The sequence below is a fragment of the Ascaphus truei genome, chromosome 3 (assembly GCF_040206685.1).
Source record: "Ascaphus truei isolate aAscTru1 chromosome 3, aAscTru1.hap1, whole genome shotgun sequence".
NCBI classification, from domain to species: Eukaryota; Metazoa; Chordata; class Amphibia; order Anura; family Ascaphidae; genus Ascaphus; species Ascaphus truei.
Window position 1 is genome coordinate 194,783,494 of NC_134485.1, and position 22,697 is coordinate 194,806,190.

Here is a 22,697-nt window from a genome sequence, read left to right on the forward strand (position 1 = left end):
AATCATACAGGTCCTTCCTTTGTTTGGACATAACATGCAACATATAAACAATGTTTTTTTTTTTAATTGGGTTTAATCCCTCATGCTAAGGCTTGTCCTTACCCTAAAATCCCTAAAAGCTAATTTAACGCCTAATTGTAACGCTGTGATCACTTACCTTGGGGGAAAATGGCTGGCGGCAAACGAAAAGTCCCATAATGCTCTTTAAAGGTCTAGTTATTTGCTCAGAACTAAACTGACAAACAGAGCCTCACCCAAGCCACAGGTTAAAATATTACTGTCATGGGGCTTTTTGTAATCTTTATCGCTCCTTGCACAAAAATACTCGCATGTTAAGAAGACGACTTATTTTTTTTTAAAGTATCAAGTTTTCCTAAAATCTAGGACTTAAACGTTGTATAATATCTCAGACAAACTTTTATCTTGGGTCACTGAAACGTGACAACCTGCAAAATATAGGTATTGTGATACTAGGACAGTGCACTGCAGAAATAAAGAGGTGTTTAGAATAGGCTGTACTAATGATTTTGCTCTTTGGGTTGTGTAGGAGGATGTGGCTTTGAGATCCTCTTCCACTCGGAGGTGGTGATTGATTTGGTAGTCGGAGGGGGTTATGTGTCGTGGCAAAATTGGGGCAAATTGCATCTTTATCTCGTGTCGGTGTATCACGGGTTTGCACTGTTTTGCAACATCGGCATCAGCTTGTGATTTGTGGAGTGTCAATAGCTGGAGTTACATGATACACAGATGAATTGGTTCAAACTCTGCATGTCCGTACATTTCTTTATTTTGTATTTGCGTAAAAAAATACATCTGCCAGGTTTGAGGTGGTGTAAACGTTTCCGTGTAACAGCTTGCATCAAATCGAGGACACACTGTCGTACATTTGATACAAACACGGTTAAGTCTGTGAACATCTCTGATATCCTGTTCTTAAAACAGAAAATGTAAACTGTGGAGGAAAAAAAACAAAACTTGGTTTTCCTGAAGCGCTAGATTTTTAATCAGAACATAACAATTCTTCATTCTTCATACTCCACACGAGCACAAGGAGCAGAGCCACAGAGGGTTTGATTACTGTTTTCATTTGCTATTCCCATTAACCTTTCATTGACTGTTGTGGACTCCTGGTGCTTCTTTGCAAGCTGCTTTCTTGCAAGCTGTGTTCAGCCTTTACTGTACCATTGCCCACAGTTTCTTGTGGTACTTAAACTACTGGCATTGACTTTAGTGGATTCTTGCTGCCCTGCTATTAGATGTTTAGCTGTATTTAGCCTACACTGTATGTTTGCTATCTATTTTCAGGGGTGTCTGATTTGACCAGTTATAGGGGAAGGGAGGCTTAGGGAAGTACCTCTGGGACCTTTTGGACCAGGGCACCTTTTGGACCAGGGGGAATGGGCCAGATGAAGAGGTAGTCCCTCGAAACGTCGCCCCCCTAGCATACTTTCCGTTCTCTGTTTTTTGTGTATATTCCTTGTGTTTCATGTTTTTTCCCCATTTCCTTTCCCCCCTCCCCCCCACCCCTCACTTTGTGACATGCCCATTTGTGATACTGGTTTCTGCAAACACATTTGATTTATTTCTGGTGTTGTTTTATTATTAAATGTGTATTCTGCATTACAACTGTTTTCATCATTTAGCTATTAGACAGTGAGTGCTGGTACTTACGTAGATTTGTTAGTACTATACAGGGGAATAAGGGTCCCCTTTTGTTCCGTGCACCCTGCAATTGCATAAATGTAACACTATCAGAGTGCTGTCTATCGTCCCCTTTTACCCTTAATTCTTCATAGATGTTGCATTGACTATTTCAGTAGTACACACATCTGAGTTTCTTGGTGGGAAAGTTGAAGTGCTTTGGACTACCAGTGCTCGGATCAAATAGTTACTAATTGCAATCTCTAGTGAACTGTAACCATGAACCAAGGCTATTAAAATACTTTGGTTTATATCATTTATTTTTATCAGATTGCCATCTGCCTTTCTGAACTATTCATTTTGGAAGGCAGATTGCCTGCACATTTTGCACTCTGTTGATATGTTTCTGCTCCATCAATGTGTCCATTGTTGGCTCTTCTCCTGTCAAATTTATTTCCCCCCCATTTTTTTTCCTATTGGCGTGCCTCTGGGCTATGTCTATCTGCTCCATTCATTTCTACTTTGCTCCCATTGCTCAATCCTTGAACACTTTAGGCTGAGTCCCCGCTGGCGTTGAGCGGGCGGCGCTTGGCGCAGTTACTTGTATGTATGTGTGTGTATATCTATCTATCTATATCCCTTGTGGAAGCGCTGTATGCTGGGTGATAATGGGGAGAGACAGGGTTGCAGGCCTGTCTAAGACATGCAAATGAACATACAGGAATATTTACAGTTGCTATATGCTTTGCTGTGGAGGGCTTTTGTCACTTTTTTTTACCCACCATAACCTTAATAAGTGTGGTGAATACCGACTCTTAATCTCGAGCCAGCAACCAACCTCACACTGATGATACCCATCAAGGTTGAAACATGTCTGTGAGTGGGTTACTGGCTTTGCATCTTACCCCAGCCTTTGCTTAAAAGCTGTGTTTAAAGCGGCATACATTGACTTAGGGTGCTCTGTAATAGGAGCTTGAGATAAAAGGTGGCACTGTGTGCTCATTTGCATGTCATTTCCCAGAATCCCTTGCTGCAGTGGAAGTGCTGTGTGCTGGATGATAATGGTGAAAGACAGGGTTACAGACCTGTCTAAGACATGCAGATGAACATACCGGAATATTTACAGTTGCTGCGTGTATGTGCGTATGTGTTCCGGCTCACGCGATGCGCGGGCACACACGTGATGCGCTTTTGTAAATAAATTTTTCTCAAATAGCCTGCAATTGCGCCGCCCCCTCCCCCCCACCCGCGTCCGCAAGTTGCAGAAAACCCGGCGCTCATGCTCTAAGCATGAGCACGCTCAGCGCCAGCGGGGACTCAGCCTTAAGCTCAAACTGTGGAACCCCTACCCCTCAGCATTCACTAATCCACACCATTCCCCATCTTCAAGAATTACACCTGAAATGTCACGTCTAACCCCTCACACTCCTGATTCACTTACTTGCATCTTTCTATTCTATCTATCCAATCTTTCTCAATGCTAATTTCAACATAAACTCTATATCACTACTGCTTTAAGACTGAGGATGGGGGGGAGGGGTGATGGCAATTGTCAAACAGACTGTATCAATGGTCTTGCAGTACGTGTGTAATGTGTATTTCTTTCCTTTAGAGACTGCGCATGTAAAAATCTTGGTTTTCATGATTAATATACAAGGCTTGAGTTCCTTAGTTTGGCAGAAATTGAACGCTCAAGACTGTGTTTTTCTAGATAGTACTCTATGACAGTGATTCCCAACCAGGGTTCCTCCTATGGACCACAGACCCCCCCTCCCCCTGGGGGTGTTTTTTTTTGGTATGTATTTTGCAGGGTGGATTGAGTGAGAATTGACGGAAGTTAGGGACGAGAGTGAGAGAAGAGAGGGGGGCGGGAGGGAGTGAGTGAGGAAAAGAGGGAGTAAGAATGAGACGCATGGGATAAATACATGCGAGGCGGAAAGGGGGAGAGTTAGTGAGACGGATGGGAGAGAAATACATGGGTAGAGGGTGGGAAATAGAGGTGGCTCGTGAGGTATGAAATGTTGTGACTGACCCCTGTCGAACCTAATATGTGTCAGCCAGATAGGGGTTCCTCGAGATTTTTCGAAATACTTCAAGGGGGGGGTGGGGGGTATTTTATCTGAGAGAAGTTTTGCATTTCATATATAAACTCCACTTTCTCTGTTTAAATCTGACTGTAGGCCATATTTACCAAGCAAGTCATAAGGCTCCCTATATCCCATGCAAGTGAATGGGATATAAGGTGTATTTTAACTTGCTTAATAATATGGCCTACTCAATAAGACACCTTTACAGCCCATTGGGCAATTAAGAGCCATATTAACCAAGTGTTGCCAGTAGGTGTCTGATGGAGTGGCCACGACTCGCTAAATGTGGCCCTGTGTCTCTTTCACTGTTTCTGTAGAAAACTGAGTTTTATTTCTCACCACTTCAAATTCATACCTTGTTTAAAAATGTGGCCATTACATAATTTTGGCCGTTTTCCAGGCACCGGGGGTTGTACTGCGGTGTGCGGGCACCTCTGGCATATGCCGTTCTTTCATAAAAAACCGATTGAACTGAATATTTGCCAGCGAGCACCTGTGTTGCTCTGTACGGTATGTACGCAGGAGGTATTTGCAGAGCATTATAATGTCTTATATGGAAGGAGAGAAATGGAACAATGCCCTTGAGCTTTCATATTTGTCCTTCGTATAAATAAAGCGTTTGTCTGTCCACGACCATAGTAGCAAATTTTAAGTTTAATCTTGTTTCGCACATAGCTGGTAATGAGATAAATGAAGGGAATAGCAGTGGGAAGAACAGAGACAAGGTTTAAAAAAAATATATATATTCTTGCACATATATTTAGCATACAAGTGCTGCTCAGCCTACAGGTTGAGGTTTATTCATACCAAATAATCTGGTTTTCCTTTGGTTTTATACAGTAGAGTGTGACTGGCTTCCAACATGGGATGATAGAAAGCACACACTACAATGTCTTGTATAGCAGTGGTACACCTAGGTTTATAATTTGACTAAGGAATAAGGGGATTGTTGCATTAGAAATTGTCCTTTCCAATAGTGACAAAAATTGGTCAAGAAGACAGTTACTTTACTTCAGCACTAAAGGAAGCCTCATCATGCATAACTGGGTCTAACAAATGTGTAGCACCAAGGGGTGAAATCTTAGGCTGAGTCCATGGTGACTCAGCCCGTGCTGAGGCGCGCTGAGGCTGAGGGAAAGCGGGTGCTCTCCCTGGCCTTGGTTAGAGCGCCGTCCGGGGGCGTGTTGGGGGGCGGGCCAGTGACGTCACGGAGCTGGTTCGCCCTCATTGGGCGAACCGCTCACGTGACCGGCCCTGCGCTCCCATGAACGCGAAATCTAAAATTTGGATAAGACCTACGCTTCCGGAAGTGTAGGTGAGCCCCTACTAAAGCCGCTCTCATTGCAGCTGCAGGGGCTCACTGGTAAGTGAGAGCGCGCGCCTCAGCACTGGTCAGCGCATAAGCGCTGACCATGCCCGAGGCCTAAGTCTCTGTGAGGGTTATAAATTAAACTGCAATAGTGTCAATCGCGGCACTACTGCATGGAAACTCCTACTGAAGTCAGTGGGCGTTTCTGTGCTACAGTGTTCCAATTAGCACTATTGTAATTTAGTGACTAAGCCCCCACATGACTTTTATGAATGATTTATCTCCTGCAAAGACGCATATTAAAAAGGTTTACAATACTACAATTAACCTCAGAATGCCAATTCTCTGTTGCGATGTGTGTGTGTGTGTGTGTATAATTGGAAACACTCATAAAAACCCAGAGTTGTAGTAATAATTTCTCTATATGACTTTAAATTTTTTATTAAAAAATAAATCAAATGAATAACATGACATTTGTGGTTTATAATTGTAAAACCCTGCCTCTTAGTTTCAATCATAAGGGGATGATCTAGCTGTAATTTAGCTTTAGCATTAGGCTCTGGTCATTAAAATCAGGTTTTTCGAGGTGGACATGATGTAATATGTGACGAAGCTAAATATCTCCTCCTCTGTGCAGTTAGTCCATTAAAGTTGTTACAAAACACATTCTTGACAAGTTCTGTATTTTTATCTTGTGTGTCATACCCTTCAAAATAATAGCACTTTGGGTATCAGTGTTTATAGCATGGGTGTTGGAAAGTGAAGGTCAGTCAGTGACGTAACTGCACTACTGCAAACCCCTACGATGCGAGGGGGGCCCCCGGCTGTTCGGCATTGATAGCCAGAGGTCGGGCTGCCGGGGCTTTTGTTTGCTGTGGGGCACTCGTGCCAAGCTCCCAGCATCCCCCTTGCCAGTGTACCCATGTCCCGGTTGGCGACAGAAGTTGGGCCCACCCAAAAATTTGACCTAGCTTCTGCACCTACCCACATGGCCCCAACTTCTCACCGGCATGGGACCCGAGGCCGCTCCCCCCCCCCCCCCCGTCTCATATTGCCCATAGTAACCGGGGGGTGGGGGATTGAGTGAAAGAGAGGGGAATTAAGTGTGAGGGGAGAGAGTTAGAGAGGAGGAAGGGGGGAGTGAGAGCATTAGAGATGTGGGGGGAGTTAGAGTAAAAGATGGAAAAGATAGAGAGAAGGGGTTTGAGTTGGATAGGCGAGAGAGAGTGGCAGGAGGGGGCCTTTAATAAATGTTTACAGGGTAGACCAGAAATTGTAGTTATGCGCGGCCAGTAGCTATAATTATGATTTATTTGAGGAGGTTCCCGCTCTTTACATTTTAAAGAAGACTCAAGTGGTTTGAAAGTATGTGAACACGGCAGGCAATTAGCCATTTTTAAATTACACCCTCTAAATGTTAAAATAATGCACTTTATTAAATGTGGAGAAAATATCCAAACTAAGATATTTGTATTTTCAGCTCAGGATCATCGTTGATTTGTGAGCAGTAAATTTTAAATTAATAACTAATCCCTCTGGCTTCTACTCCAGCAACAACACAAACGTATTTCTTCCGTTCTCCTTTCTTCAGCATCTGATGTTTTATACTACAGCAGTGAAGAAAATGACAGGGTTTATTTATCCTGGGGAAACAGAAAATAGGGGAGTTAGCTTTGCAGATAAGTTTTTAAAAATGTACTAGCCCACCAAATGTTTAACCTCTGCTGACCCTTTCTCCCCCCCCCCCCCACCCCTTCTCTCTTTCCACCAATCCCCAGCCTCACCTGGTGAGTGGGGCAGCTTAACACCTGGCTTTGGACCTTCCTGGGCCAAGCCCTGGAGACTGGTCATGGCACTTCCCCCTGTCGGCGGCCCACACGCCTGGTCTAAATTGCCACTCGCCCGGGAGGCAATATGCAAGCTGTCATAAATGGCTTCACAAATCAAAGATGGTTTCCTCCTGACTCCTGAGCAGATAAGACAGATACCGATGTAGGCAACATTATTTCTTCCATTGGATCGTTGCAGCAGGACCTGCACCAGCGAGAGGCTCGGGAATTGTTTTGAATCGGCTTTGTGCATGACAAACGCGGTATTTCATCTGTGACAGCGTTCCAGCGGATGCAATAACGTTGGCTGCATCTGTACTCTAATCATTTCACTGTAGATTTTATTTTGTACAGCTCCCTTGGTGCACATATTGCTTTTATTTACATTTTGTAACTAAATTCTAAAAAGGGTGAATATCGGCTGCCAGACTGGCCGGTAGCTCCATTCATGACAGACCTCTCTGGTAGCAAAAGGATTTGAGAAGTGCAGGGAGAAATATCATCCATTTACACACGCCTTGTATTTGAGTGTGCCAGAATGTACACTGACGTATATGAACAATGTAGTCCTTCTCTAGCAGGGTTCTTCAACTGGCGGCCAGCTGACCACAAGGCCTTCATGTGGTCATTGGAGACTCTGCTCCTGCTAATGTCATACTAGTTGCTTAGGCAGCTAAGTGGTGAAAGAGTTGATGGGTATCCCCAAGCAAAAGTAGTTCACTACTTACAAACTTCTTGTGATCAATTTCATAGGTTTATTGATAAAAACAGCTAAAGCAGATATGTTTCAGATCCTATCTGGGCCCATCTTCAGGTGTAAGAGACACACAGAAACAACACACCTATATAGCCACAATTTGATGCCAGGTAAATTAATGAATGTACAAAATATTACTAGAACTCTGACTAATGAAGACACAAACACAATTCTTAGGCCGCGATATAGTGCCGTCGATGGCGACACGACGGGTGACGTCAGCCGTCGCCACAGGCGAAAGTTATATTTTGCTGTGCGGCGGCGCGGGTTTCCTGGCATTTGATTTGTTCAGGGGCCGTCACATGAGGCGACAGCCCTTGAAAAATCAAATATTGCCGGCTACCAGTTTTCGCGATGTCGCATTGTCGCCGTCGCCTTTACTATAACGGCGGCGGCGGCGGCGGCGGCAATGCATTTGTTTTCGGGCTAAGTCGCCCGCACTATAAGCGCGGCCTTAGTGTGCATAATTGGGTGTAATCAACCTTTTAATCACAAATCTTTAAACAACTAGAAAATGGTTCGTCAATATATCGCAAGCCGCCAACCCGGGACTGAATGATCAGACGGTTACTGTGTGCAGCCAATCACGGCATAGATGGAACTTCACTGGCAGGGCCTCCCATGACACTGTGTAACACCTGTGTACAAAGGTCCACGGCGCACTGTGATGCAGCGCAGCCTCGCGCTCAAGAACATGGGCATTGAATCTCACAAACAAGATGAATAGTGATAATCATAATATATACGACGTATAATGAGTGATGACAGCGTTAGTGACGTTACATATAAGTCCCTAACAATTCAAAAACGCAAAACACGATTAGTTCCTGTATTATTAAACAGATCATCTTTGTACCAAACAACATCATCTTTGTACCAAACATCTTTGACTCCAACATCAGCAAACTCTATACAGTATCAGAGAGGGAGACTGACTGACCCCGGTGGACCTACCAAGTCTATGATTTTAATTTTAAGCTTACTGACCTTGTCTAGCGGCAGCCTATCAAAAGTGCCCCGCAACTGGAAAATCCAAAAGGGAGTTCCTCCACTTTCTGAAGTGCCTCACGGATTTTATATTTGTGTTCACTCAATTTTCTTTTTTTTTTTTTTTTTTAAGTGTATGTATGTCTTTTATTTATATAACGCCATTAGTGTACATAGCGCTTCACTGTAGTAATACACGTGACAATCATATAAATAACAAATACAAATAACAGGTCATGGGAATAAGTGCTTCAGTCATAAAAGTAACATTGTAGAAGAGGAGTCCCTGCTCCGAGGAGCTTACAATCTAATTTGTGGGGAGAACGTACAGAGACAGTAGGAGGGAATTCAGATAAGAGCGTCTGCAGGGGGCCAAGCTTTATGTATCGTGTATAGTATTAGCCACGGTGCTACTCATTTGCTTCTTTAATTGAACGTATAGTTTTGCCACAGGGGCACCAAAGGAAATATACCAGAAATTATGTATCACATGTATAAAACCTATTGATTTTGAAGTTTTTCCCAGTCCTAGGGAGGCTAAATGCCTCCCCTTTAGTGACTGTAAGTAGTGAACTAGTTTTGCTTGGAGATACCTATCACCTGTTTCTCACATGCGTTTTGTGTTGGTTACACAGATGGTCTTTGTCCCTCCATTTTTTGTTCTTGGTCTTAGGCAGCCAAGTGCAATTTTTTTACAGTGAAACTCACTTCTCCGTTTAATGTTGTAAATGTTTGCAAAATGAAGAAATAGTCATTAAGTCTTTTAAGATATTTAAAATGTTATTGCCATAATCTCGTGGCCCTTGAACTCCTATAAGTTTTCTGATCTGGCCACTTTGGAGAACTCGTTGATAAGCCCTGCGGTACAGGAAGAGAAAGTCCTGTCAGTGTCAGCCATGGCAATTAACCTGCCCCTTTCATGTTCATCATATCCTGTATTAAAGAAAGTGGTGAAATATAATGCAGCCGCACATAACTTTTGTGTGTTCTGTAAAGGGCTTAAAACCCTAGCTAGCATAGTTGTCCTAGGCTTATGATTCAATTGAGCGATATTTATTTTGAGCGAAAAATTGACATTATTATGGAATTATTCTGACTTGAAAGAGTAAGACTTGATTGATCTGTGGCAAAGACTGTTTTTACAAACTAAGGGAAGACATGTCAAGTCTCATCTGGTTTCTGAACGTGTGTGTGTGTGTGTGTGTGTGTGTGTGTGTGTGTGTGTTCTCTTTTGCTGGACTAATCTGAAAAATACATCAGGAAGACTGAATTTCTCCAAGGTCCAAATAATGAACTTCTTCATTTTAAATAATTTACATCAATTTTGTAAAGTCTCTCCATTTATTACAAATAATACAGTTTGAAGAGGTTGTGGATTGTAGCTTTGGTGAGACACACTTTAATGCGTTTACCTGCTCTTGAGATTTCTACATCGTAACATGAAATTTGACCTCAGACCTATGTGATCCTTGGCTTTCTTTCATGCTAAGGATAGCCATGTGTCTATCCCAGTGTTTTACAACAGGGGTGTCACGGGAGACCAGGCATTTATTTACACCTTTAATATCGGGATCATATCACTGAGCAAAACCAAGAAGTAAAACAAATTGCGATGTAATCCTTAGAAACAGACATACACACAACAGATTACAATATACACACTTACTGGGGGTCTGGGCTACTAAACTTTCCTAGTTGAAATAGTCTATAAAACAAAGTCTTTAGGTTGACCGGGACTTGGCCCCAAAAGTCCTGGAACTCAAATCGGCATGAGTTTCCAGACGCCCCGCTGTATCTCTTCCGGAGATAGTACCAAACATCCTGGTACTTCTTTTTTTCGGTGTGTAATTCCAGCCGCGACCGCTGTGTTCTTTTCTCGGAACTTGGGCCCCGAAAAGTGGAACTTAGACAATGTCTTGACTTGAACATCACTGAAGCCGGTCGCTGCTATTTCTCCAAAAGCATCTTTTGGTGAGTTCAAATTTGCCGCTGCTGTCTTGGCGCGTAGAATCTGTGGTCTGGATTGGCTGCTGGGTTTCTTATAGTATTTCAGATTCATTCATGACATACTACAACCAATCCGAGCCTGGGAACTTTACAACCAGCCAATCAGAGGGCTGCCAGTCTTCCAGAGCCGGGCAAGCGGTTCTTCTGAATGTAACAAGGGCATTCGCGAGTTTGCCACCTTAGCCACTTGTTATTCAGAAGCCACCCGCTGGGTTCGGTGCCTCCAAGTCTGGGAAGGCAAATGCAAGCCAGGATAGCCGGCATTGTTTCCCGGACGTGTGTAATCCACCTAACCATCCTGCCCAAATGGCTTTAACACCTCTGGCAGCATCTGTGGCTTTGAAGTACGGACCTAGGGCAGACTCGGTGGCACCACAAATTGGTAGCCCACTAGCCCCCCTCAGAGTTCCATCTTAAAAAGTCCAAGCTTATAAGTATAATACATTTACAAACATCTCAGTTTAATAAAAATATACTTTTACACTTTTTCTTTGTTTAAGTCTTTTGGGCTATGAGGGGTAGAATGGGACTATATACGTTTATTCCCATATGCCATTTCCCCCACACACTGTAAACCTGACTTAGGCTGAAAAAAACTTATAGCCACCTTGGCTATTAAACATTTTATGAAACATGAAAAATATTTCCCATTTTTCATCTAAGTCCCACAGTGATATGGAAAGATGCTTAGTTTCAATCTCAGAGCTTAGAACCAAAAAACGCTTAGGTACACTCTCAGGGCTGTATCTCTTTTATTTACTGAAACTAGGACTTAGGTTTCACAAAACCTCTCGCAACTTAATATATACAGTTGGAGAAACCACCCAGAACCTCTATACTGATTCTGGGGTACCTGGGCATATATACTGGGGGACCCTCACTAACTTAGGGAACTTTGAATGTACCAAGGATATACAAATCCTTATGCCCTCATTTACCTTTCTTGTCTGTGCTGAAGCAGGGAAACCTGGCGGTGAGTCGCGTATCTGTTTTCAAGGGAGGACCGAGTGATGTGTCTATATGTCCCTGGGAATCTGACCTGATTCCCGGATACATTTTTGGGGTAACCAGCAACTATGGGCCCCTTCTACCTACACATTCTGACAACACTTACCGCAAAGTCCCCCCTGAACCTTATAGCCTGAGAATCTCTACTGGTTAGTACTCCTGGAAATGTAAAACACACACAAAATCTTTATTGTCATATAATTACATTCATTGCAGGTACAATACACAGGTTGAAGAGCTGACACTCTAAAACCTGAAATAGAGCTTTAAGGTAACCAGCCGGGCATAATACCTTTTATTGAAGGCCTGGTTACCCCTTCAACGTCACAAAAGGTTCCTAGGAACCCTTGAGTTCCGCGGGCATCCCTAAGGGGTTCCGTGCAATTTTCAGGTCATTTGAAAAGTGTACCATACAGAAGAATTTATAATGCATCTGATCCCATACACGTTTATTGGAGAGGGTTGGGGTTCCTTACCATGTATCTGATCTCTGACTCTCTATTAGAGAAGGTTGGGGTTTCTCAGAATTTCACAATATAATTATAGGATTACTTAACCAAAAAAGTTAAAAAAAACAAAAAACACTGGTCTATCCCAAGTATGTCTGAATTCCCTCTACTGTATTGACCTTTACCACCTCTGTTTGGCGTCTATCCCACAAACCCACCACCCTTTCTTTGAAATACATCTTCAGATTTCCCCTTTGGCCTACCACCATCCAGCTTCAGAGAAAGACCTCTTGTTCTCTTATTCTAGCACTTCTACATACTCCAGCATAGCAACACAAGTGTTTGCACTGGTTCATAAATTAAACACAACTGGACTTCTTGCTGATCCAGTGGTTGACTTGGCTTTAAAAAAATAAATAATAATTCTCTCTCCTCTCTCCCTCCCTCCACAGTAAAGCATAAGGTGGCACTGGGGACTCATTTGCAAGTCATTTCCCAGAATCCCTTGCAGCTGGGTGAGAATGGAGAAAGGCAGGGTTGCAGACCTGTCCAAGACATGCAAATGAGCATACACTAATATTTTCAATTGTTTTATATATATATATATATATATATATATATATATATATATATATATATATATATATATATATATATATATATACATATACATATACATATACATATACATATACATATACATATACATATACATATACATATATATACATACATACACGCCGTATACATAGTGCTTTTTACACTTTGACCGCTGCGGTGATGTCAAATTGATATTTATATAAGCTCTGAATAGTTCTTGATGTTTGGATTACCTTCTGTTTATATACGAGTCACATTTTTCCCAGCATGCTCGTTGTGGCTGGTTCTGAAATGAAAGACTGAACATTTAGACGAGGGCTAAAAGGTCCTTGCTAAACAGAAATGACAGCCTTGCATCACTTCATCACTTCATCATTTCTAATTGTTGTTGAAGGCAAAGGTGTCATATTTAATTACTCCAAGCAGGGTTTATGATCATGTACCCATGCATCGTTATATGAAGGAAGACTGCGTTAATCCATTACAGACGTGCTAACACTAACATTGATTCAGATTCCAGCGGCAAAAAATTAGAAGCAGATCAATAGCGGTTGAGGATCTCTGATCTGCAAAAGTGAGCTATCCCAGAATTTCACACTACATCCTGGTTTTTAGGAGAGGGAAAATTAGTTGTTCTAAACATTGTGCAGCCTACAGCTCCTTTTGTTTGAAATGTGCCATCTGTACCTAACTTAACCCTATCACTGCCAATAAGCATCCGCTTATTGTTTAACACCTTGAGTCCCAATTAAATCGGCAGCATTTTGTTTAATCCGCAACGCATATAGGATCATATTTACCAAGAATTGCTACTCTATGAGAGGCCAATTGTGCCGGAAGACACCCTACAGCCCCTTTCAAGTGAACAGGACATAGTTGCTAAGCATTGTTACTCGACAATACGCCTTTCAGGATGAAGACACCACACAGCAGGGCTCTTTGTCTTGTGGTGCAAAGGGACCGGATCAGAAAACATTCAGGCGTAGAAGGGCCACAAGCTTATTGTAATGTCATTTTAGATACATATGAAGACTTGAAAGTATTTATAACATCTGTACCAAGTATATTTACATTACTTTAACTGATAATTGAGTTTCAGTGTGAGAAACTGCACTTGGCTGCCTGAGCAACCTGTCTGATATTAGCAGGATGAGCAGAGAGCCTCAGGCCGGGCCATGCAGCCTTCGCCCGTGTTGAGGCGTGCGGAGGCTGTTGGAAAGCGGGTGCTTTCTCTGGCCATGGTCAACGGGCGTTTCTAGGGGCGTCACGGAGCTGCTTCGCCCTCACTGGTGAACCGCTCATGTGACCCACGTGTCGCGCCCCCTCCTGCCTGTGCCCGCGTGCGCCCGCACGGTCTATGGGTGCAATCACTGCCTTAAGGCAATGGATATGGTGTGAATAAGTTAAACACAGACAGGGTCTAGATGGATGTTAACCACTCTTTCACCCACTGTGTCTACCAGCGCTCTAACTAGCAGAATAATTAAACATATACATACATTTGTCGCATAAAATGATAAGGAATAACACACTACTAACAACAGTTACCTATAAAAAAAAAAAAATAATAATCAATACTTATATTGGAAGAATTCCACAAAGGGTGTGTCCCAAAATATGAAGTCCGTTCTCAGCAACCTAGTGCCAGCTCCCAACCAGTACAGTACAGCACAGCAACCAGAGCAATGTCAGCCCTACGCGTTTCGAGAACTATGTCAGGGGCACGAAGAGAACATAGTTCTCGAAACGCGTAGGGCTGACATTGCTCTGGTTGCTGTACTGTACTGGTTGGGAGCTTTCACTAGGTTGCTGAGAGGTACAGGTTGCTGTTTGCAGAGTGCCTGAACCGCCGTGTTTGAGGAGAGAGCTGAGATCCACCCGTAGTTCTCCCACTGATCGATGACCCGCGCCGACGTCACGCGTCAGCTGACACGGAAGTGAAGTTCGCCGATCGTAAGGAGGAGAAGGGCCAGGACTCTGAGACCCCTGACAAGCAGACGAATAAAGCATCTCTGTTCCTGCGGTCTGTATACCAGTACCGATATGCCTGTACCAACTACACTGTTGTAAGTGTTTTTAACCGTATTTGATCACTCATAAACTTGACTATACTACCCTATGGGCCTTGCGCTTTTTTCTCTTTTTTTTCCACTGCCTTAAGGCAGTCTGATCGCCCCCCCTGTGCGGACGCCTCCGTGCTGTCTCCCAGACCATGGACTCGGCCTAACGGCCACACTTGGCCAGTTGTAAAGCCCTGCCTCACAGCCACATAAATGGGCCGTAAGGAACCATGTTTACTAACAAGTGCTGGAAGGTGCTTGGTAAATATGGGTCTTCTCCCCTTTAGGGCGATGGGGGGGGGGGAGTTGTGCCATTTACCACTGGTCTCTGCGGTGTTGAATAGGTAAGAGTAGAAGAGGGCTCGGTTGTCGGCAGGATATAGAATTCCAGTACAGTGCTACTCTTATTGGGACTCAGAAGGGACACAATAGGAACTAGTGAGTGAGACGCCTGTGACACAATGTGTGATCGCTGCGCTAAGTTTCTTAACCCCATCTGTGCCAGAGGGTCCAGCAACGCATCGTGGAATATTGCCTGATTTTTAAGAAATTCTAAACCTGCTAAAAAGCCGTAGTCTTCGTTGTTTGTTATTTCTTAATTTTATTAGATCTCTTCTTGCACATTTATCGCTTTTTAAAAATATATTTTTTTTCATTTTTAAATCGGATTATCTGTTAGAGAGATGAGCATTTGAAAGGGCCGGAAAGTGTCCGGAAGGTTAAAATGGATATCTCCCCAGAGCCCAGTGCAGTCTATTGTAACCTCAAGGTAGATACAGTATTTAGAAAATCATGCCTTTTTTTTTTTTTTTACAATAAACATTTTTTATTATTATTATATAAGGCGTAGACTCATGCTTTTGGGGGAAGATGCCATCATAAAGTTTAACGCCTATAGGCTTGTGGAGGTATGGTAGGGTGCTGCTTTTTTCGAATTTTGGTTCTATGTGATTGAGAGATCTATCACATTCCTTTAAGAAGAAAGTGGAATTGTAGTTTAATAAATTAATAATAAAAAATTGTGATTTTAGAAATAAAATATATACATATACTAGGTGATAATGGCAAAGCAGTGTTGCAGACCTGTCTAAGAATTGTGAATGTGCTCACAAGTAATATTTTTAAATGCTATACGGTGGAGGGTTTTTAGTCACCTTTTTCACCCACCATAACCTAAATAATGCGATGTAAAGACATACCCACATCTTAAATTGCAAAGCCAGTACAGGAGGGCCCCGGGCATGCGGCTTGTTCCATTCTAAGGGCCCGCCGCAAAGCAAAAATCACCTGGAAGCGGAACCGGCGATTTTCGGTGCGCGCGCATGCGCAGACCGGCAATTCGCACTTCTACGCATGCGCAACCTCGGAAAACCCCGCATTGTGCGCATGCGTGACCTCGGACAGGCCCGTTCTGCGCCTGCGCGTCCCCGGACTGGCCCGTTCTGCGCATGCACAGACATGGCGGCCCCCTATCTCACTAACGACGACCAACTTAAGTGTGATGGTTTTCAGTCTTTGTCAGTACCACTTGTTAATGTCAAAAGATACGGCTCTGTGTAGCAGTTGATGACTCTGGGAGTGCCGCTTCCTCTGCTGCCGGTTTGTAACAGTGCTTCCCCCACCCTTCTAAAGGGAAATGGGCCAAACTGCTCAATGGAAAGCAGATTCGGGCCGCACTTTAATTAAAATGACCATCTCCCCCCTCACAACCCTTACCTGCGGCTTTCTCCGTCTTCTCTCCAGAAAATGCTACTATGTCCTCTGCAGATCCTGAAAAAAATGGCCGTGCGGCGTCAAATGACACAGCAACGCAGCGTAATTTGACGCCGCGCTGCCATTTTTTTTAGGGCCTGCAGGGGAAACCGTAGAATTTTCAGGGGAGAAGACAGAGAACGCCGCTGCCGGAGCCCGCGTGCCGCACAGTGAGTCCGGGCGGGCCGTATGTTGTACAGGCCGGAGCTAAACAATAACTGTGCTGTGAAAGACTGAGAGGAAACAGTGCTGTCTGTGTTTGAACTTTAGCCTGGCTAGGGGTGTGGAGCGATTTCTGTGTGTGACAGACTCGGCTCTTGTCTAAATTGTTAGTCATCTGGAGGCTCTTGGATTTTAGCTGGCGCAGCCAAGGAATAATATTTCATTATCCTCTTTGCTGTCAGAATGTCCTCTGAAATGCATGGGAAAATGTAGCCCTCGGGGTAAGAAAAGATAGGAAACTGAGATACTTGTAAATATTACGTAATAATGTATTTTTCTGCTATAGTGTGGCACTGTACAGTACATAGATTTTTTTTTTTTAAGGCACAAGACCTTGTACTATAGATAAACATTATGTTATATAGATATAATTTAGTATGGGGAGATGACTTCACAGTCTTCTGCCAGTTGCCAGAAAACACCTTGCAGCCTATTCACTTGAATTGAAAAGCACCATTTAGTAAATATGGGCCACATGTTTGTGACGCTGGAAATTGAACAGGGTTCACCTGCTGCTTCATAGGCAGGAACGTTACCACGAGCCTCTCCTCCCATGTGCATGAAACAGTAATGGTAATTTGCTTGATAACCGGTATTGAAAACCCTGGAAAATAACAGGGCATATTTTAATTTCAGCATGCTCTTGTCATTAGAAAGGGTAGAGCGATTTTATTAAATGGGAAAATTAAACTGAATATTGGAATAATGTGGTAATAATGTTAACCTGTTTCATCTTGTATTATCAACACACAAAAGGGGGGCTCCCGCCCAGCTGAACAGTAACAGAGTGAGGTGCTTACTAGGTAAGGTAGGATTGCATACACAGGAGAAAAAGGGGAACCTCAATCACAACAAGAGTATAATGGTAATATTAAAACAACAATTGAGACAGTCACTATACAGCAGTTTTAATACTGGTCCCTTCAACTATATTTTATAGTAGGCTGTTAATTTGCAGCATGAGATTCTGACTACCTGTCATGAATCTCCCATATGTTTAATCTACAGAGCTGTTATAGCTGTGTTACCCTGATTACAGTCACATGCTGTTTGATTTGAAACCCCTATATTTTATATTCGTTGATGACAATAAAATAATGTTAATATTACCATTATACTCTAGTTGTGATTGAGTGCTCATCTACTAGGTTCCCCTTTTTCTCATCTTGTATTATTGCGGATCACTGCGGTTAAACCCCCTTCAATGTCGGAGGGTCCTGCCACCTCCCTGGCCACAGACACTTTGGCACCTAGCGATTATGTGACCGCTCACACCTGCTTCCTTGTTCTGTTGTGGTATATGGAAGGCAAGGTTCCCCCCCCCCCCCCCCCCCCACCCATAATCATGAAATAATTTTGGTTAATAAATGAAAGGAGGTGGCGGTTAAAGAAGATTATGTGTTGTTATTTCTTACAAACGCACAACCCCCAGAAGCTCAGATCCCAAACCCACCACACCATATATATTTCTGTCAAAAGGAGCGCCACTGGGTCTGTGACCTCCATGTATATTTGTCTTTTTTGTTATTGTTTCTTAACAAGAATATTGAATAAATATTTCTAAAATAAGGTAAGAAAAATGTGCCCCAGTAATTCAGTAATTTATCAACCTTAGTTTCTTCAAATCGGACACAGTGCCGCTGTTTTTTTTTTTTATAGATCTGTGTGCGTGTATATCATATTTGTATGTTTCTGTGATATTCTGCGTTATAACCAGATATGTTGTGTTATTTTGGTGGTGCAATGTCACAATCTATATGTACATCAAGTGTGTGTGTGTGTGTGTGTTTGTTTATAATCGTACTAACACGTGTGTGTGTGTGTGTGTGTGTGTGTGTGTGTGTGTGTGTGTGTGTGTATATATATATGTATATGTATATGTATATGTATATATATATATATATATATATATATATATATATATATATATATATATATATATATATATATATATATATATATATAGTGGTCGACAAATCACCAAAAAATCTACTCGCCGAACAAAAAAAATCTACTCGCCACCTAGGACCAAAAGTGTGCTGCTTGGGCCAATAGGCGCTCGCCACGATGTTAAATCCACTCGCCCGGGGCTTGCAAATGTATAGGTTTGTTGAACACTATATATATATATATATATATATATATATATATATATATATATATATATATATATATTCTTTGTAACTGTACACGTACTGAACCTTTGAATGATTCTATGAATTTTATAAGACTAGCATTAAACCTCTTTCTGTCAGATACGTATCGCTTTCACACTGAATTCCAACTTGATGGTCACTGTATGTCTGTGGAACTCCAGGGGTTTGATGGGACATAATTACCCAGTTTACCTCTCTTGGGGCTGGCAAGCTCAGGATCTCGCCCGTTTACCGGTTGGAGGAGGATGTATACGGTTACTAGAACGGATTTTATAATGCTCGCTCAACTGGTTTAACCTGCATTCCCCTGCCAGACTTTGAGGATTTGAGACTTTATACATGTTCAGTGTGTTACAGGCCTGGGGCACTGGCTCGCTCACATGCTTTCTGTGCAGCCTGATATTGTCCTACAGCTGCACTATTTCTCAGAAACTGAAAGCCAGTAGAAGATTTCGCAAGACAGTACAGAAGCAGATTGTTAAAGGAAAAGCATATGTGATTTACAAAAATACTTTTAGTCTTTTGGACTTTTGCAAAGTGTGTTCTGTGATGGTTCAGGAATCCTCTGCCTGCAAAGGAAAACGTGAAAAAAAGGGGACTCGCCCTCATTCGCCCCCCCCCCCTCCTTCTCTCGCCCTCTCCTCTCCCTCTCTCACCCTTTTCCCTCTCTCACCCCTCTCCTTCTGTTCTCACCCCCCTCCTCTCACCTACCTGGCTTCCGTGGAGCTGGGCAGCAAAGGAGGAGGAGGGTGGCGGTAGAAGAGGAGAACTACGTAGGATGACCAAATTTTAAAAAGGAAAAACTGGGATACATTCAAAATGTATTTTTTAAACAAATGCCACCACTAAAAAATAAATAAAAAATAAAAAATATATATATATAATTTTATATTGTCTAATAGCGACCCCATTCATGCTATACTATTCATACCCCCTCTCCCACCCCCATTCTCTTGCTTCCCCCCTCCGGTATTCTTGTGCAATTCCCCCTCCAACTGCAGTGAACATGGCGGCGTGGCATCAAAAGACGCCGCATTGCAATGGGACGCTATATGACGTCATGACGCTACGCATCGTCACGTTGCCCCACCCTCCCCAGGGGCTGGCTGGTGGATTTTTTTTCTTGGGGGTAAGTGAATCCTATCGGCCCTGATATTAGGGGGCCGCTGGTCCCCATACATGCCCACTATATACAGGTGTAGCCGACATTATTGCAGCCGTTATCACACTGTAATGGATGCATCAACGTCAGCTTTATCTGTATGTAGGCGCCATAAACACAAACACACACACCTGCTACGTCCACCACATACAAATAAATAACCAATACTTTCCACGTACACACACAATATATTTCCCAGAAACACAAACTAACCTGCAGATACTCGTTTACTGATCTTAAAACACACACGCAGCACACACACTGACCTGCACACGCACACGCACTGACCTGCACACGCACTGACCTGCACACGCACTGACCTGCACACGCACTGACCTGCACACGCACTGACCTGCACACGCACTGACCTGCACACGCACACGCACTGACCTGCAGACACACGCGTGCCGCACACGCACTGACCTGCAGACGCACACGTGCTGCACACGCACTGACCTGCAAACGCACACGTGCTGCACACGCACTGACCTGCAAACGCACACGTGCCGCACACGCACTGACCTGCACACGCACTGACTTGCAGACGCACTGACTTGCAGACGCACTGACCTGCACACGCACTGACCTGCACACGCACTGACTTGCAGACGCACACGTGCCGCACACGCACAGACTTGCAGACGCACACGTGCCGCACACGCACTGACTTGCAGACGCACACGTGCCGCACACGCACTGACTTGCAGACGCACACGTGCCGCACACGCACTGACTTGCAGACGCACACGTGCCGCACACGCACTGACCTGCACAACTAACTCAAGCACGCACCGGCAGAGACACACAGCCAGTGACCTAGAGAAAGCAGTTATAACAGGAGGGGCTGTGAGGAGCAGACGTGCACAGGCACAGCAGCTCCGTTGTTGCTGTTATTGACCCTGCCCCCTGATAATGATGGCCCCACCTCTTTTACCGGCAGCCCAAACCGGGACACTTGAAAGCTTAAACTAATTGTCAGGTCGCTCTTCCCCGGCAGTCCTCCTGTGCTGCCCCTGCGGCGCTCACATGGGCCGCAGTTTTCTTCTCCTGCCGCGCTGTCTTGCTACTCCACTCCCATGGTCCTCCCCAGTCCTCTTCTTCCACACCATTCACCTTCTCTACTGTTCCGCTCCCGTGGTCCTCAGTCCTCCTCTTCTGCTGCCGACCGCTGTCGTCCTCTGCTTTCAAACTTGCCAGGTTGTAATTTCAACTCGCCCAAGCGAGTGGGTTTGTCGAGACATACACACACATACATACATACATACACACATACACGTGCTTCTTCCTTTTAATAGATGCTACAGCAAAGTACAAAATTAGGACATAAATAGTTTAGGTAATTGTAATGATATTATGAGATATTACAGTATGTATTTTGGACAATTTGGTGCTTATGGGGTTAATGAGCTACAGTTTGCAGTTAAAATACAATACTTGGGGTTTCTGGCTTCTGTGGAACTTCAAAGGGGCTTGATTGAAGTTGGGTGCTATAAGGGGTTTATGGTATGTTAACACTTATTGCAGGCCTACTGGTAGAAACTGATATTTTCTAGAGATAAGGATGTTTGTTCTGCCAGACAGGGACTCTGACATAAACAAAAGGTTCTTCAAAGCATTCTCTGGAAGATATTTATGGATTGCCAGGGGGGTGGGACTATCCTTTTCCATCCTAAGATATGGAATCAGGGACTTGACAGCGATGCTGACACATACAATTTTGATATTTGCATGTGTGACGGGGTGACGAGCGCAAGGGGTCCAGATATGGGAGGTTTGGCAGGTACTGGGGAACAGATATTAATTTGTCGCTCAAGTTTAGTGGTAAGGTCATGTTTAGTCTTGTCGCATCCGCCATGAGCGCCTGAATGTAGTGATACGGCTCACGTGTGTGCACTGCAAGTGTTAGCTAAGGAATGTTATGAATACATTTAGATATGGAAGGGTTTAGTTTAAACGTCATTTTGTAGGAGGTTTTTTACTCTGTCGTAAAACTCAATCTCACAGCTGATTTACAACACGGGCTGGGTTTATGTTGTTTCAATGGTAAAGACTACTACTTAGAGTAGCAAAAGATTATGAAAATTTAGATTTCACAAGAGGTGTATTTGAGACCAAATACGTGATCTCATCTTCCTGCGCCAGTGACCTCTCTGGGAGAAAACCTATGACCATTGGATAATGTACTGTATAGGAATTTCTATTTGATGTTTTATCCTTTTTTATTTTGAGAAACTGTTCTCCATTTATTGTAACTGTATGTTCTTGTGCTCTTTTTGTTCTGTAACCTAAGCTATGTATATGTGTGCATATGTATATGTGTGCGTAATGCTTTGGACTCTGAATTAACTGTATTTATTTTCTGACACTTTGCTACAATGAATTTTTTGTGTTAAAGTGCATAGTTTTTTCTATAATACACAGTGACCTGGGACCCTGGCAAATATTAATTTGACATCTTATCTTTGATTTGCATAACTATCCTGGGTGGTGGAAGTGTATAGATATGATTGCAATTGAGTAAGGAGTTAATATTAACTCATTGGAGGTATCTTGCGCAGCGAAAGGTGAGTTGGATAGAGTAGCCATGTGTATTAACCCTGGTTGCATATCCAAGTCACGTGCCCACTTGTGTGCTGTTCGTGACAGGTGGTATATTGGGACGGATTTAGGG

The 22,697-nt window shown here is 43.3% G+C and overlaps 1 protein-coding gene across 1 annotated transcript in view; it reads left to right on the top strand.

Moving 5' to 3' along the window:
• The window catches only part of RFFL (ring finger and FYVE like domain containing E3 ubiquitin protein ligase), a 52,173-nt gene that overhangs the window by 2,220 nt on the left and 27,256 nt on the right, over positions 1–22,697 (top strand). The window lies entirely within an intron of this gene.